Here is a 16,501-nt window from a genome sequence, read left to right as displayed (position 1 = left end):
GAGTTCAAGAGAGACGAATACGTTTAGAATAAGACCTTGTCTCTGGCTATCTAACAGATAGCAGAATGGCAAACTGCCTCACCCAAAAAGGAAACCAGGACCACTGTTAGTGACAAATTAACTGAGGAGTAACCTTCCAGGAGGTTATTTAAAACATATTAGCATTCTAAATAAAAGTGGTACTTAAAAATAGAGTAGAACTTCATGGATCTAAAAAAGATGTTTGCAACAATTTGACAATTTGTTTTACTCTCTCAGAAGAATTTCTGAAGTTTACTTGATTTTATATTCTCTACTGTTTATCATGAAAGGATCTCCATCAGACTTGTCAACATACCGCACCCAGATTATGTAATTTATAGAAAGATCATATCATTCCTATGCCAGAAGTGGTCTCCTCATCTCAAAATAAGTATTTTGAATGATCTCTGTTTCTACCCAATCTTTTTAAGAACACTGAGAAAATCTCTCTATTTACGTAAATTGGCACAGTACCAGATGTCAATGGAATCTTTTTCATTTACACCACCAGCCTCAGAAAATGGCCTGCTTATTAGCAAGTTGTTAATTTTGGCAATCATACTGCATCTTACAGGTTCAGAACAGGGTTAACGTGAGCTTGGACAAATCCATGAAATAGAAAGCCACTGAAGATTACTGAAATTATATAAATCTGGCAAATTGCTGAAAACAGGGAGAGGAGTCAGAGAAGGTTTTACTACAGGTTTTGCTTATTCTTACAGCCTTCACTTTTGGTCACAGATGCTCATATATGTGAACTTGCAGTCAAGCACAACAGAGTCATTCCCATTTTCTTAAATGACATGGAGAAAAAATGAAAACATTGCTCCCTTTTATCAGCCTGGGAGTCATCACTGAATCTCTCATTCAGTAATCTTCAGTGTCTTACTCTCAGATCTCCCAAAATTCCAGTTTCAGTTCAATTTTTAAAAAGGTTGACACTCTCAGTCAAAGAAAAAGAGATTTTAAAATATTTTATCATTTAAACTTAAACCTTTCAAAGCTTGCCTTATAGCTGCTTTCCATGCTTTATCTTCAGCTGGGGACAACTTGTAATTAAAATATTCAGGCCTGTTGTGATTAAGTTAAATAACTTTACTCTCATACTACTGGCAGTTGCAAAGTATGCAGCAAGATTTTTTTTATTTGTAATTAAGTTTCTTAGTATGAGTCACATTTGTAGAATGAGAAAAGGAAACAGTTAAAAAGACTGCATTCATTGTGCTCCCTCTCTCCAAAGCAGCTATGTATCCAGGGATGAAGCTATATATCTGCCCTTCTCCTAAATATTTCCTTTAGTTCTCACTGTTAAGCTCAGTTGGAAAATGTCTGTAAGGAACAAAAAATGTTTTTTGTCACACAAATGTTCAAGTTGCTTATTTTAAGAATCTGCAGTTCAGTAGGTTGTGCTTTTAAAATCCTTTGCTGACAGCCCATAGAAGTTTGTAACAGCACTGACATTATCTTTTTCATTTCTTGCTAATTTCTATACTTGTTTTGTACAGAAGTGCCTGAAATAACGATGCTATTTTTCAGAGTAAGGATTTCCAGAAAAAGTTGTATTTACTGAGCAAGAGGCATATTACCAAAATCTAAATAAAATATGAATTTCATTGTTGAGATCTATTTTTCTACACTCTAAATTACTATATCTGCAATTCTCAAATTATTTCAGGAAGAGTGCCAACATCATAAAATACAGGAAACAATAATGAGAATCCCTCTTGCCTCTGCAGTGGCACCTTAAATTATTTTTGATGAACGAGGCAGGCTTCCAAAACTTCCTTTTCAGAAATCCAAGCCAATATTCAGATTGAATAAAATCAAGCTTGGCTCAGTGGCCGGCAGTTGCGGTCTGGGGAAAAGAGCCTTCAGTTTCCTGTCCCTTTCCCAGGACACTTTTGCTTAATAGCACAAACTCACAGGACCCAGACTGTTAGCTCACAAAGCCACGTGCTTTTTAATAATCTGTGGGAACCATATGAGTATTTAACTAAGTAGTATTCTCCTTTAGTCAGCTTCCTAGTCCCAGATCTCTTTAGCTTTTCCTTCAAGAATATATTTAAATCTAAGAAGCCTTCCCTTGTTTTTCTTGTCTGTACTTAGCAGTTTAGTAATTTGAAGGACAGACGGCTGAATTTTTTTAAACTAATGTTTTCTTTTAAAAAGAGCCACTGATAAGTATATGTTTAGAAGGTGAGAATGAAACAGGCTTGTGTCGTTCACGTCAAACAAATGGGAACAAGAAAGGGCACGTCCTACATTTGTTTCTATCTTTGCCACAAGAAAGAGGAGCCAGCGTTTAGTGTCTCATTTACCTCTGAAAGATGGCAGTAAACTTTATTACTGTGACCTTTTGTATGTTCCTTAACTGGAATTGCTGGTCATTCCCTGTTCTTCTCATTTACAGTATCAGTAATCAGCACAACGGTATGTGAGCCAAAGAAATATGAAACAGCCCCTCAAAATACAGAATACTATTTTTTTTAAATTTATATTTACAGTTCTTTAAAACTTCATAGCTCTTCACTGGCTTTGTTAGTAGCTTTCTTCTACATCAGGAAGGAACAGTATCTAAGCTATTTTGCTGTACCATTGCCATGCAACATCCACATGAGCTGACATTCTGTTTGACAGGAGCACAGGCTTCTAGTGCAAATCAACCACATAAATGGAACAAAGGAGGTATATTTTGCAACATGTGCTAGGAACATAAATAAATTATATGATTTACCTCAATCCTTCTTGTTCTCTACCATTGTGACCTTGGTGCAACTATCAGATAATGAATTACAAGTCCTTGCATTCACTTTGTTTTGTATCTTACTGACTGGTGACATTCAAATAAATCATATTTTTCATTTTTACAATTCATCTCACAAAGATTATATACTGCCTTTGTCCTTCATTCTTCCCCACATTGGTAAACTTTGAACATATTTGGAAAGAGATCTTATTTGCTCAGTCTTATGTACCTCTAAAATTATAACTGAAAAAATCTAAAACCAAAAAGAAACAAAAAACTCCATTGTATTGTCTACAAATAAACATATATAGACTTATCTACAGTGATATATGTATGAAAAAAGAAGATGATGTTCAGCTTCTCAGAAGTGCGCCAGGACCAATGATTCACAAGTCAACAGAAGATGGTAAATATGTACAGCTTCAGAAATGAACCAGTTCATACATTTTCAAAACACCCAGCTACAGTTTCAGTTATACACCATACTATGGATCTGATGACAGAGTAGAAAGGGATCAATTTTAAAGAGCTTAGGGAAAAGCATTACAAAAATCTTAGAATTATTAGGAGTTTCGGTTTGTGAAGGAAAGTGTCAGAACAGTATATGGCTAAACCGCTTTCTTGGGTAAAACAGAAACTCGTTTGTAGCATCAGCAAGGTTTAAACATAAATAATGTTTCTTTGAATGATATACCGAGTTACAGCAAGCAGTGGCAAACAACAGTACTTACTCTCCAGAACTCTCCAGATGTGCACACCACATACCTACATTTTCTTCCCCAGGTTATCCTCAGTGTTCAGGCACGCCTAGGGGCTATATCCTAAAACGTTAGCAACATGAAGGTAACTGAGCTGCCACACCAAATTCGAATATTTGCATTTCTCAGCACTGTCAGAAGCAAAATGAAAGGTCACGGATCAGAGTAACACTGTGGAACTACACCAAGGGAAGACTGAGGGGACATTAACAGGTGTACAAGCAAGAAGGCATAATGTCTTAGAAAAGGACATATTCCATCAGTATCAACAAAATCGTGCATAAACAGATGACTCCTTTACATTTCCAAAATAATACTGAACACTCCAGCAGGAACAACCAAGTAAATGACTTCCTGCTGTTATGGCTGTGAAGGAAACGCATGCTTTCCATGTCATATACAGACTTTGGGACAGAAGCCTTTCTTATGCCAATAGAAGGCTGAAGATACATACTGTTTTAAAACATATCCCAGGAACTAGGGATGGCTGGGAACACAGAAACTAAATTCAGGGCCTTCATAAAAGTTTTTCCATAGTTCTATAGTTCCATTGTACAAATTTACTGCACATTGGACAGTATTCCAGACCTATTGCTTTTTTGTGATTTTCATCCCTTAGCAAATAAGGAATAGATTCCAATTTTTAAAATGGTGAGAAACAGTGCTCCTTTTCACCAACTAGCTCTGGTCAACTACAATTAGGATTGAAAAAAAATCAAGTTTATGTCATCAGTAAAGTACATATTATAAAACCTTATCTGTTCCCACAGATTGAATTCAACAATACCTGTATTTGTTTTTCATCCGAATCTACACAATTTGTCCAGAGGCATTTAAAAGAAATGTAATTATAACTTTAGCATTAACTATAAATCATAAGGAGAGGAGGAAAGGAGAATTCATGTTACCATGAAAGAAAATGGAAATATTATACCAAGAAAATAAATGAGTCTGAAATGATGCAGATGGAAAAGGCACATGTGCTTTTCCATTTTTCTCTGGTAATTGGTTGGGAACTTTCTTCATTTCATTCATGCCAATTACTCTAAAATTTCTGCTGTCATTACTGGCCACAAGCAGGGAGCTAGTGGGTCCAGACTGTCCACAGCTCACAACAGCAAATTTGTAGAAAATAATTTCCAATTCTTAATCTGAGTCTGGCTGTTACTTAGTTTGATAAAGAAATCTTTCCACTTACCTTGTTCTTATTTCATCCTCTCCAAGGAGCTAGGCATATGTGAATCTTTGTGGGCCTTGTGTCTTCTTTAAGAAGGAATAAGTCTCTATGGGGTAAAGAAACAACATGAATTAGACAGGGACAAGGATATGAAGAAATCCAAAGCTACTAGAAATTTGAAATTCAGAATAAAAATCTCTCAGTCTGTATCACTATATATCAAAAGTGCATGTTGTATAATTTGAAAGTCAGCTCATCATTAGATCTGTATGAAACAATGAAGCACAAACTTATGTTTGTGTAAACCACAGAGTATTGAATCTTTTGCTCACAGATCATCAGAACTGAAATGTCTGATTCAATTGTTTCTCTGAGATTTTCTGCAGATATGTCATAACCCATAAATGTCACTTATCAAAGTGCAATTACATCATCTCTTTGCCAACACCAGCATTTGTCCTTATCAGCATTCCATTTTGAGTCCTGCTCCAATCCTTCCCCCCCTACACTTCCTCTCTCTTATTCCTTATTATCCCACAAGACAGCAACAGTGAACACACAAGAAACACTGTGATATATTGTCACCTGGATATGTATTTTGCAAAGAGCTTTCTAGCTAAGCAACTGAAGTGGGTACTATTTTCAAAAGATACTAGGTTCCCAGGTGCCCCTCTCACCCTTTTAGAGGAAATTACTGCCTCCACACCAGACCATAGCAGGGTACACGCATGCAACCCTGCTCCCCAAGTTCACCGCACAGCATATTAGTATCAACAGCATCAAGGGAAATGCTAAGCTGTGAATAAGAGTGGCAGAAGTGCCAGCACACAGCTCACTCGTCTGGGGCAGGAACTTCTGGCAAGGACTGGAATGCAGAAGGGGGGCAGTAGAACTCCTAACTGCTCCCACTAAGTCACCCAAGTCCATCTGTCAAAGCCCCCAAATTGCCTGGTATGTCTCCAAAACACTAGTCCGTGCTTTGGAAGCAGAAGAGCCAACAGCCATGACACCCAAAGGAAGCTTCTCTTTAGAGTAGTTAGTTCAAATGCTGCCACCATGACTGCTACCAGCACAAAAGACAGCTTTGAGCTAACTGTGGTACCTTTACAGGACACTGCATTAAAAAGCCCACATGCCACTGTCCACTGAGACTTCAGTTCCTCACTGCCTACCTGAAACACACAGCAAGTTCCAAAAAATCACTGTATGTTTTTGGAAAAAGACAATAGCCCTAGTCTACCAGGAAGCACAACTTTAAGCAGTCAACATTTCTTAATGGTGAAGTGTCCTAATGTGCACTGTAGAGGCAGAGGGAAGGGAGAATGGAGGGGAAAAAATTTTATAAGAACTGTTACCCTCTTTTTCCTGTCTCTCCACCAGTTTTAGACTGCCCTCACTGCACTCTCCTCACACACCCTTTGGGACAGGCAACACTGACTACACTACTTGCGAAACAAATCATGTAGACACCACATGCCTGCAGGCTGGTAGATCTAACGTGAAAGGGGAGAAAACTTCCATTTCTGTAGGACAGGGATAGATATAAAGAATTTCAGCAGACAGGCTCATTCCAAAATGACTGCTCTGTCTGTATAAACACCTTTGAGCTTCTGGAAGGTAGAAAAAAGATACTTCAAACAACAGGAATCTGCTTAGCTTTCAGTATAGACAGTTCTTTTATATCCCAGAAGAACATGCTGATCTAAACAATCTTTTAACGATTTTTAGATATTGTCACAGATACAGCAGGTATAGACAAACTACCCCATTAAGACATTTTTATTCTGCAATAAAATCTGAGTATTTAATAAGAATTAGAACAAATTCTATAACTGATTGACTATATAAAACCTTTTCAATGTTACTCTAGTGCATCTCTAATGCAGGGATACTTCTTAAAATATTCAAAAGCAACATTAAGCCATGTCAATAAACAAAAGCTTTTATAATAGACTCACTTCCCAAGAGTTTATGAAATAGACGTTTGTACAAAAGTTCCGCTTCTCAGGTCTGCCTCCTAGCAGTCTCATAAAAAAATGCAGTTAAGTACTCATACTTAAATGTACTCAAATGCCCAGAAAAAGCAGCAGAAAAGATGTAGAACATTAATTGGATATTTGAGATGCTGATGCTCTGTCAGTATGGGAAAAGCCATTTTCAAGACAGGTGAAGAACAAGAGGACACTTGGACTAGCTACTCTACAGTTACAATCTATAATTCATCTCACTCATATATGCCTAAATACTTATAGATACTTATTTTTCCTTCACAATACTAGCCAATTTTATTGAATGGAGACAGATCATCTTCAGAGTACCTAAAAAACAAATGCAGCTAAAAAAACCTCCTCTGATCTTATGCTGCAGTTGTATTAGATCTGCCTTTATACCTCAATAAAGCCATAGAAAAGTGTTAACACTTTACTTTCTCGAAAACCTCTTAATCAAACATCTAGCTTCCATTAGCACAAAGCAAGCATTTGCTAACATTTTAGAATAGATAAACTACTTTAAAAGATTTGATTCAGCAAAGTACTCTAACCTGAAATCCCAGTTCATTGGTACCACAGCAAACTATACAAACAAATACACATTTCTTTCCATCAATTCCTAAATGTAACTAAAAGTAGAAGATATACATCTAAATGCCTAAAAGCCCCTTTGAAATACTGAAAACAATAATATGAACCCTTTTGTAGCAATTTTTACATGTAGTCAAGTGAAAACATTTTGCCAGAATTTTTTAGAATGTTATTCAATTTTAGAATAGTTTGTTTTTGAAGTACAGCAGATGCTGTGATTTTAATAGGGTATGACTGTACATGTTTGACTTTCTCTATAGTCTCAATGTCCATTCCTAAAAGGAGAGATTTACAGAAGAATTATTAAAATGTTTTTGTTTCAGTCTTATGGATAAAAAAATTATTTGGTAAGACATCATTACCAGAATGGCCTTGAAATGTGTTTATTTTAAAAAGTATTTTTTCCCAATACATACATCCACGTGCATGCACACAGGCACAAACATTTCTTTTTTATAAAGGCCCAGTTGTCTACTGAGCTTGCTGTAGCTGCAGATGCTTCTCAGAGAACCATATATAACCATAGCTATATACCTGATAACCAAACCACTATCATCAGGAACTTCCTGTTACAACAGCTTTGACAGAAAGCATGATAAAAGTAAAAGATTAGAAGCAGACTTAATCTTTCCTTCTGCTTCTGATATTTGTTCACATAATAATAGGCTATCTAGAAAGTACTGTTTGTTTCTCCTTGAATGTACCTCAGCAGATAAGCAGAGCTACGAGAACTCTAAAATGCTAGAAGAGGATAACTACTAAAACACAAATTCTGTCTCCTATTACACAAATAGTTTTTCTTTTTTTTTCTTTTAAGAGCTTAAGCACAGAACTTATCAAATTGTTGCTTTGAGTAGATCCCAAATCTCTGACATGTCAAAGTACGTGCTGTTATTCAAGGGTGCTATGAAAATTCAAGACAGAGTTTAAATCCTAAAAAAATAAAATAAATCATCCTTTAACACAGTAATTCCCAAATCATGTAGATTTGTATGAAGAGGTTTAAAGATGAACCATCACTAGGTTCTCCTATCTTTACCTTTGCTAACCAGCTCTGCCTGGTAGTTAGGTGTAAGGTGAATTTACCAGCAGTGAAGCCACCAGAAATGTCCTGAAGTACACAGAATAGGATGCCATGAAAAGGCAGCAATCCCGTATTTTCTAATAATTAGCCTCTAAAGGGCATCTCAGAAGTGATGCTGAACATGTTTGGTACCCAAAAATCTCCAGTCTCAATAATCCTGCTACAGCACAGCCCACAAGACCAGGGCAAAGGAAAGAGATGTAACTCCTACCCTCCTAGGACTCAGCAGCCTTGTTAGCGGCCTATGCAGATAAATTGGAAATACTGCCCTTCTCCACCCTCTTCTTTAACAGGTAGAATTTGTTCGTGAGCAAACATGGGAAACAAGCTGGCTTCCTAAGCCTTGTGTCAAGGAATACCAAAGACATAAGAAACAGAAAATTGTTCTGTCATGATGCTCCTCTTCTGTGAATAAACAAAGAATGAAGATTCCAAGGTTTTCTGATCTGGCATACTTCTATAGCTTTGTATTCACTGCAATGATTTTAATTAGATAAACCAATATCATCTCATCCTTTGTCTAGATTATCATTAACCTGTTTTCTTTACAAATTAACTCTAAAGGCACCGAAGTGGCATTATTTTTTTTAATGATGTCATTACTTTCATTCTCTTGGATCTTTTACCTTTCTTGCACAGATTACTTGTCTGTATTACTTTTACTCTCATCGTGCCTGAGAGGTGATCCATTAGGTGAGTTACTTTTAATAATGCTGCTGCTGTTGAATGCCTGGGTGTGAAATTTCTTCCAAGGCTTCTGCAGCACTCACAGTCCCTACCACATGAGAAAAAGTTGTCATACATAGATGTATTCAAAAGGATGCTATCGACTTAAAATTCATACTGAGCTACATCCAGGAAGTACAAGTTTCTCTCTCCTTAAAGTATTCAAAAAACAGAAGTAGAAGACTCAAAAGGAATGACCACTGAAGAAATCAGAGGCAGAGTACCAAGGGGGAGGGAGCATGCAAGATTAAATTACAAGTTGAATGGAGATGAGCCGAGAACAGATGATGAGAATAAGAAAATGGAACACAATGCAGCAGGATTGTGGAAGACATTGAAGACCAAAAAAAAAAAAAATTCAGGAAGAAATTGGAATGTGGAAACACAAGACAATGCTAAAGAATACATGTTCACATTGCTGACTGGTTGCAAGTAGTGGTTTGTTGATTGATTGATATTCCATAAATAGGATTGAGTTAGGGGCACTCCTCTCTCGTCCTTCAGAAATCAAGTATACTATACAGTGGAATGATCCCATTAGATTCTGTTATCCTCCCCACACCAAATCGGGTCTCAGTTCTCAGAATTCACTTCCCTTTCCCATAGTTCCCAAAACTATGCTGAGTGCCCTACAATAAGAAAACGTGCTGGCAGATCACAGCATGGCAATTTAGACAAACGTGCCTGATACCAAGCAGTACTATTTCACTACTGTGATGGTCACATAGAGACACAAACTGAACAAGTGCTAACAGGTCACTCAAGACGGATCTGATGTAAGAAAAGCTACAAAGCCTGCAAGGAAATATCTATTTGTCCTGCTGCATGGAACAGACCAAAATAGAGAGTAATGGTATTTTCACCAAAATGGATGGAGGAGAGATGCTTATCTGTGTCCTGTGGTCTAGGACTAGATGCATATACATTGACATACCTGAGGAATAAAGCTCTATCCATTAATGTAGAAGAGCAAAGCTTGTTCTATGGAACATCTCAATACCATGTCATATTGATTAGTACTGTTACCACAGTGTTGAAAAGCTAAGGGATTTTTTCCTAATTTGTCCCAAAGAACACTACTGTGCATATTTGATCAAAGCTATTTCAAAACTCAGTCTCAGTTTCTTCCACTTCAGGTTTTTGGAAGAAAACAATTAAACTTACAGCATTCAAAGTCCTAAAGTAATTCAGTTGCAATATGAAAACCAGAAAAGATCTGTATTATTTGAATGAAGGAACTTTTCAAATAGTTACAATTCATTTTAAGAATACACTTATGTGTATATTATATATATGTTCACATATGCATAATCTGAAATTAACACCTAGAAATTCCAGGCTATTGGGTTCATCTACCATAGTGAGGTACAAAGAAGGAGGGGTTGGGGTTTGATGTGCTGCAGTCCCTTATGGTTCTAGGACCACATGTCAACATTGTATCTCTACCCACAATGAAGTTCATGCCACTTGCCAATCCTAGGCACACCCTGTCCACGCACAGAGCTCGCTCACTGCTGGAGCACCTTAATTTACCCCACAGGCAGAGTAGCCCGAATGGCACCCAGTACATGACTTCAATCTTGGTTCCAGCAGGAAGGAAAACATGATGTACTCCAGTGCATACAGCAAGTCTCGTACAGGCACAATGCGAATTCGCACCCAAAAGAACCCCTCTAGCTCACATCACTCACCCCTAGTGACCTGCAGTTCTTATCCCAGCTCTTGTCATCATAGACAATGCCATCAAAGACAGAGGCTGTGCCATTTTGACAGCATGCTCAGCAAAACTTCCAGTCTGATTTCTGTGAGGAGAGGTGGCACCTGTCAATCTGAGTGACAAGTCATCCAAAACTTTAAGCATCGGTCTGACACCAATCCCTTCTATCAGGTTTAACAAATAAGTGCTTCAGCTTTCTCCTGGTAAAAAGTGAGGAGTTATCCCACAAGAAGGAACATGGGCCAGCAGGAAGTACATGCCAGACTAATTGAATTACTTGACAGATCTTGAGAAAATGGTGACTCTCTTCTGAGTAGTTTTATAATACTTCTCACATTCAGAAGTCTCTCTGAATGCGGAAGGACCCAGGGGCATCACTGCTCGCAGTATTTTCTTGTAGTGGCAAAAACATACGTACAGCAACCACGTAAGAATTAAAACAAGATAAACAGTAGGGTTACATTGGAAGTTGTAACAAATCAGGACCCAAAGACATACAAGCCAGTGAGAGTTAGAAGCTTCTGAAGGTCATGCAAGTCTCAAAGTTGAGTGAAATACTGTCGAGTCTAAGCCGCGCTGTCACATATTCTGAAGATTTTCTAGGAAAAGTATTTAGGTGGTTTCCTGAGGCTCTAGTTTTCAGTGCATATTTCAAGATGCTAAATGCTTATCCAACTTAGATCAGCTACCTTCTTTGTTTTCCCTCTGGGACTATTAAGAATGTACCAGTGGCTACAAAAGGTTGTTGAAAAGACTTAAAGTAAATTCCTGGTCAAATATCAAGCTTCATTCATCTTCTTCCTGTGGTTCTAAAGCAAAAGAGGGTTCTGGAAAAATCTTTTGGGAGGCATAATAAAGACCACGCAAGCAATAACAGAGTTGACAAATTATTTAAGAAAAAAGTAAAGTGAGAACATTCCCAAATGCCAATGCAAGAAGCATTTCCGCTAACATATGAAGCATAATAAACATACCCCATTTTAAAACAGACAATTAGATAACTGCCATACCCAAGCATGCACTGCAGTGGGAGGATGTGAATTACAACTAGCAGAAAGCAAGCAATCCAGTGATCATTCAGCCAGTTTCCTTAAGAGGCAAATTTCTCAGTGAGAAAATAGGAATCTACCTATCTAACATGATACAACTCAGTGGATGAATTCAAGCTTCTTGAGAAACAGCCTCAAAACTTACTGACAAAGACCATTGTGCTTTATTAAATAATGAACTGTGCACTTCCTTGTCTTCTTTCATCAAATGAGTAGACTAATGTTCATCTACTAATACTGTTCACCCATAGCAATCAAGAGACATGGGTGGTTATTTTTATTTTCAGAATTTCCTTTATCAATAAAGCACTTTTTCCGCAGGGAGTAACAGAGTAATCACAGCATTACAGCAATCACATTCTTACGAAGCTCAGGTCTTGCAGTTTCAGATGGTATGCTTTAGCACACCCACACCAATTTCAACAGTCTTGCCAGTTCACTCCTATAAAGGATCCAACCTATGATGTTACGAGGTCGCATTAACTCCAGATAAAAGAACTGGCCTTTAAAAAGTTTGGGCTGCTTTCAAATACAAACTTAAGCTTTTGGTGTTAAAAAGTTACCACAGAAATGGATGTCTGGTTACCATCTTTGAAACTTCTTACGCTCAGTGGATATTCAGGAGTTAATTATTTGCAGCCTCAGCATCAATTTCTGTCACAACTAATGAAAGACTTCATATTAATAACATTGGCAATATGTAGTAACAGCTACCTGATTTCTACGGACAGTGTTACATGAATGAAACCCTTCCTGCCTTTACATATGTGCTAAATGGTGGTTTTTACAGAGCATAAATTTTTTGTCAGGTACGTTTAGGTTTGCTTGTTTAAGAATTATTAAAATTCGCTGAACTTTACACAATTAGACATGGCATTGTTTAATTATTTGCCCTTTGTCTTACTCATTGTAGCCATTCTGATTATTTTGCACACATTAAAACATTCAAATAAATCGCAAGTGTATACATAAACTTAAAGCAATTAAAGGGATTTTGTTCGACCTTCAATACTTAGTGAGTAAAACAAGTTAACTCACCTAGGACAACCACAGGAATCAGATGAAAATCTAGAACTGGAATTAGTACTTGGCTGATGTGTTCAAATTCTAAGGTTTTCTAGTAACAAGCTTGATCCAAGGTCTGCTTAAACCAACGAAGAGAATGCCATCTTCCTTTAGAAGCATTTTGGATCTGGTTCTATATTCTCTGTGAAGAAAGAACAAGACCGTATCTTACTTTAAAAAAGAAAGCACTATCTCTAAGCAGAACAAAATAGAGCAGTCCTCTACATTTATCTGTGAGAATTAACTTGACAGAAAGACAGTAACGATTTTATTAACAAAGCAGTAAACCAAACCAACTGTGATAGCAAGATGCAACCAGGAGTAGGGCTAGAAATCATTCTACATTTTTTTCCTGTATTGTGTGTATCTGCACTGGACAAGCATAAGGTCTGCAGACTGTCTGAATTAAAATCAAAATTGACTGAGCTTTCTTTCAGAAGAAACTGAATAGAGAATCAGGTATAAGATCACACAAACAGACTTGACCTCTTTCCTGTTTACAGTTCATAATTTAGCTATAGTATCAAATAGCAAACAAGACTTAAATAATATTCTTATGAGGATTAAACAAATGAGTAAGTATAATTAGTAAAACTGTAATTACCAGTGCAATCTTCCCATTACAGTAATAAAGAGAGAGTGCCTGTAGAATAAACTCTAGTTTCCTTTCTTCCAGGATAACCAACCACTGAAAGAAATTAGATAACCATGAATAATTCAGGATTTTACTTGCTTTATGTAAAAAAGGGCCCTGCATGTAAATTTCAGATGAATCCCACATACGCTGAAAAATCAACTCATTTACTTTCAGAATAGTAAATGGAGAAAATAATTTCCTGTATGCCTATTTTGCATCCTGTTGAACACTCAGTGAAGGATTAACTGACATAAACATCTCAGCCCCTTCCCCCCAGGTGCGAACAGCACTGTTCAAGAGCTGCCTTCATCTCTGATTTTGCTTTTTTATTAAGAAAGTATACTTGCATAGACAAGATTGTAAAAAGTTAGACAGCAGAACATATTAAACAATAAACCAGGATAATTAGATCACATTTGAAGACCACTTTTTGTAACTCCAGTAAGAGGAAAGGAATAGAGTGACAAGGTCTCTGATGCTTTTGTCCCTGAAACTAAGTCTATTAATTCATTTACTCACTTTCAAACAGCTAACAAAAAGTAAAATGGAAGAGTATCCCATATGATGCATGATCACCATAGTTTTAAATTTGTCCTGAAACAGAGTTTTACAGCACACACCAAGGAAAGCAGCAGAGAACTTGATATCACATCCTGGTGTCCTTTTACAGCAATCACCAAACAGTATGAAGTATGAGAATCATAGAATCATGATCTACTCCACACCCTGGTCAGGGCAGGTACATCAGAGGCAAGTACAGAAGCCTACCCAGTCAGGATACAGTATTTTTGCTGATGAATTCTTCAGTTCATATGTCTGCAGGATTTTACATTAAAAACAGGCATCCTATGATGTGCCCTAATTATTAAACCACTATGCAAAAAGTGGATGCAACTGTTAATATGAGAGGCTGCAGAACATTAAGTGCTATCAGTGCAGTCCCAAGGAGTTAACCCTGATCTGACCACAGAAAGTCTTTCAGGTTTTCTTCAGGATTAAGGCTGCATTCTTCTCTTAGTCAGAATAGAGATTTGTCTTCTCCATGTCTACAACTCAAGGTGATTCCGGCCATGCGCAAGAGCCCTTACTTCCATCCCTAAAAACAGTCTTGTTTCCAAATGGATGAGTCTTATCACTTCTATTAATTCTAAGTGTATTCAGGAGTATGATCGTGTTTGCAAACAGTCTGAATCAGTCTTAGAAACTCTGAAACCTAAACTTTCCTTAGCATCCTACCACTGGTGATACTTCGTATCTGTTGCTGTAGCATCAGTATGCATGCAAGATCCAAGATAACGTTAACTTTAGCAGCACAGAAGTGAGAGGCATTAGTTCAGTCATATTCTTACTTCCTTTGGTTGCAGTCGCTGCAGTTTTATCTTTTCTTCACAACATTTAAAAATATCTGGATTTTGGACAAAACTTGAGTTTTCATGATCATGATTTTATTCTGTTTTGCAAATATGTGTGTTCAGACGAACATAGAGTCATTAAACATCTGAAATAGTTTCCCAGTTAAAGGATTCCTTGACATAAAGGTTATCATCTGCATCTTGAGACAAAAATCATACACAAACTTAATTCACAGGGAGCATCTGATAAAGCATCCCATCAATGTGTTTTAACACAGGTCTCCAGCTGAGAAGGAACAAAACCTAAAATATATTCAGGGGCTTCCTTATTCAGAACCAAGCCATTCTACTCTGGAATGTAAATCCACAGGTAGTATCTCAAAGCAAGTAATTTGCCAGTTGCAAATTGACTGCAATGACCATTATGACAAATGGCTAAATCAGGTGAACGGAAAGTTGTAACAGCAATCAACAGCACTTTTAAAGTTTCTATTTGTGGTTTAAATCCAAACAGAAGAAAAACTATATTTTGGCTGAGGATAAGGGTACCTGAAAATAGGTCAAAGAATACTTTAATGAATGAAGATTAAGGGCTCTCATCTCCTTCGTCTTCCCCCATGCAGAAGTGTTGCAGGTAGGAAGGAATGACAGAGGACTCCAGCATGTGTGTTATCAAGTGGCAGCTTCTTCAAGCAGGAAAAGGCAGGCAGCACACAACCCATTTCACAGTCAGTATTTTATCTCCATCACAGACTGCTTAGAAATTCTACCATACAGATAATGAAGAAACAGTGGCTGCCTAGGAGAGCTTCCTGTTGTACACTGTCTGCAGCTGCCCCCTTGTGTATCATCTGCTACTCACTGTCAAACATTAATAGCCTCTGTCACATGAGCTATGGATAAAATAGGACAACTGAAAATTATAGGCACATTAACAGAGAAAAAGAGTTCTAGATGCCCTAAAATACAGAAAAAGACTGCTTGGGAGGAAAAGAAAGAAAAAAAGATATACAAATTCCACGATTGTTTCTGACACTTTTCCTTGTACATGCCTAAAAGAAGAAAAACTCATGTAAAGGCAGACATGCTGGATATTTTTTCCTATAAACACATCAAGCAGTCTCCAGAGCATAAGTGGACTGTTATTCCATTTCACCCGTAGAGCTAAACAAAAAGGCCAGCTGCTTATGGATTTGACTCACTGAACTCAAAAAGCTGCAGTGAGTCATATGTTCCCTACACTCACTGTGGGGTTGTCATAGTAATGATTTCTCTCTGTCATTTTTCACTTTACCGCATGACTCCATGGGATATACTGTGCTTAGCTCAGCATGGGTAAGTATATATATATATATATATAGTAGGCAAGGGAATGGCATTGAAACTTTTGCTTTTCCCTGCATTCCATTAGAAAGCATCCCTCCATTGAAACAGCAGCCGGTAAGAATAGCATTAAAGTTCCTAAAAGAAGTGAGGCAGTCACTATAGGCACATCAGCTGGACCAAAACAAGAGAGAAAACCCAATTTATAGGGCCACAATCAATTCATACACTCACAAGGAAGGTAAAAATCACTAATTTATACTG

General features: G+C 37.3%; 1 long non-coding RNA gene across 2 annotated transcripts; it reads right to left on the bottom strand.

Moving 5' to 3' along the window:
- Positions 1 to 3,498: 3,498 nt before the first annotated feature.
- LOC142602107 (uncharacterized) lies at positions 3,499 to 13,061 on the bottom strand. Of its 2 annotated transcripts, none has more exons than XR_012835799.1 (3): positions 12,899 to 13,061; positions 4,724 to 4,808; positions 3,499 to 3,588 (listed from the first exon to the last, which is right to left on the bottom strand). It is a non-coding gene; the product is annotated as an uncharacterized LOC142602107 (long non-coding RNA). The 2 variants fall into 2 exon arrangements; XR_012835800.1 differs by lacking the exon at positions 12,899 to 13,061 and adding an exon at positions 8,995 to 9,115.
- Positions 13,062 to 16,501: the final 3,440 nt, after the last annotated feature.

This window comes from Balearica regulorum, chromosome 5 (assembly GCF_011004875.1).
Source record: "Balearica regulorum gibbericeps isolate bBalReg1 chromosome 5, bBalReg1.pri, whole genome shotgun sequence".
Taxonomy (NCBI): domain Eukaryota; kingdom Metazoa; phylum Chordata; class Aves; order Gruiformes; family Gruidae; genus Balearica; species Balearica regulorum.
Note: the sequence above shows the minus strand (reverse complement) of the source record. Positions and strands in the feature narration are given on the sequence as shown.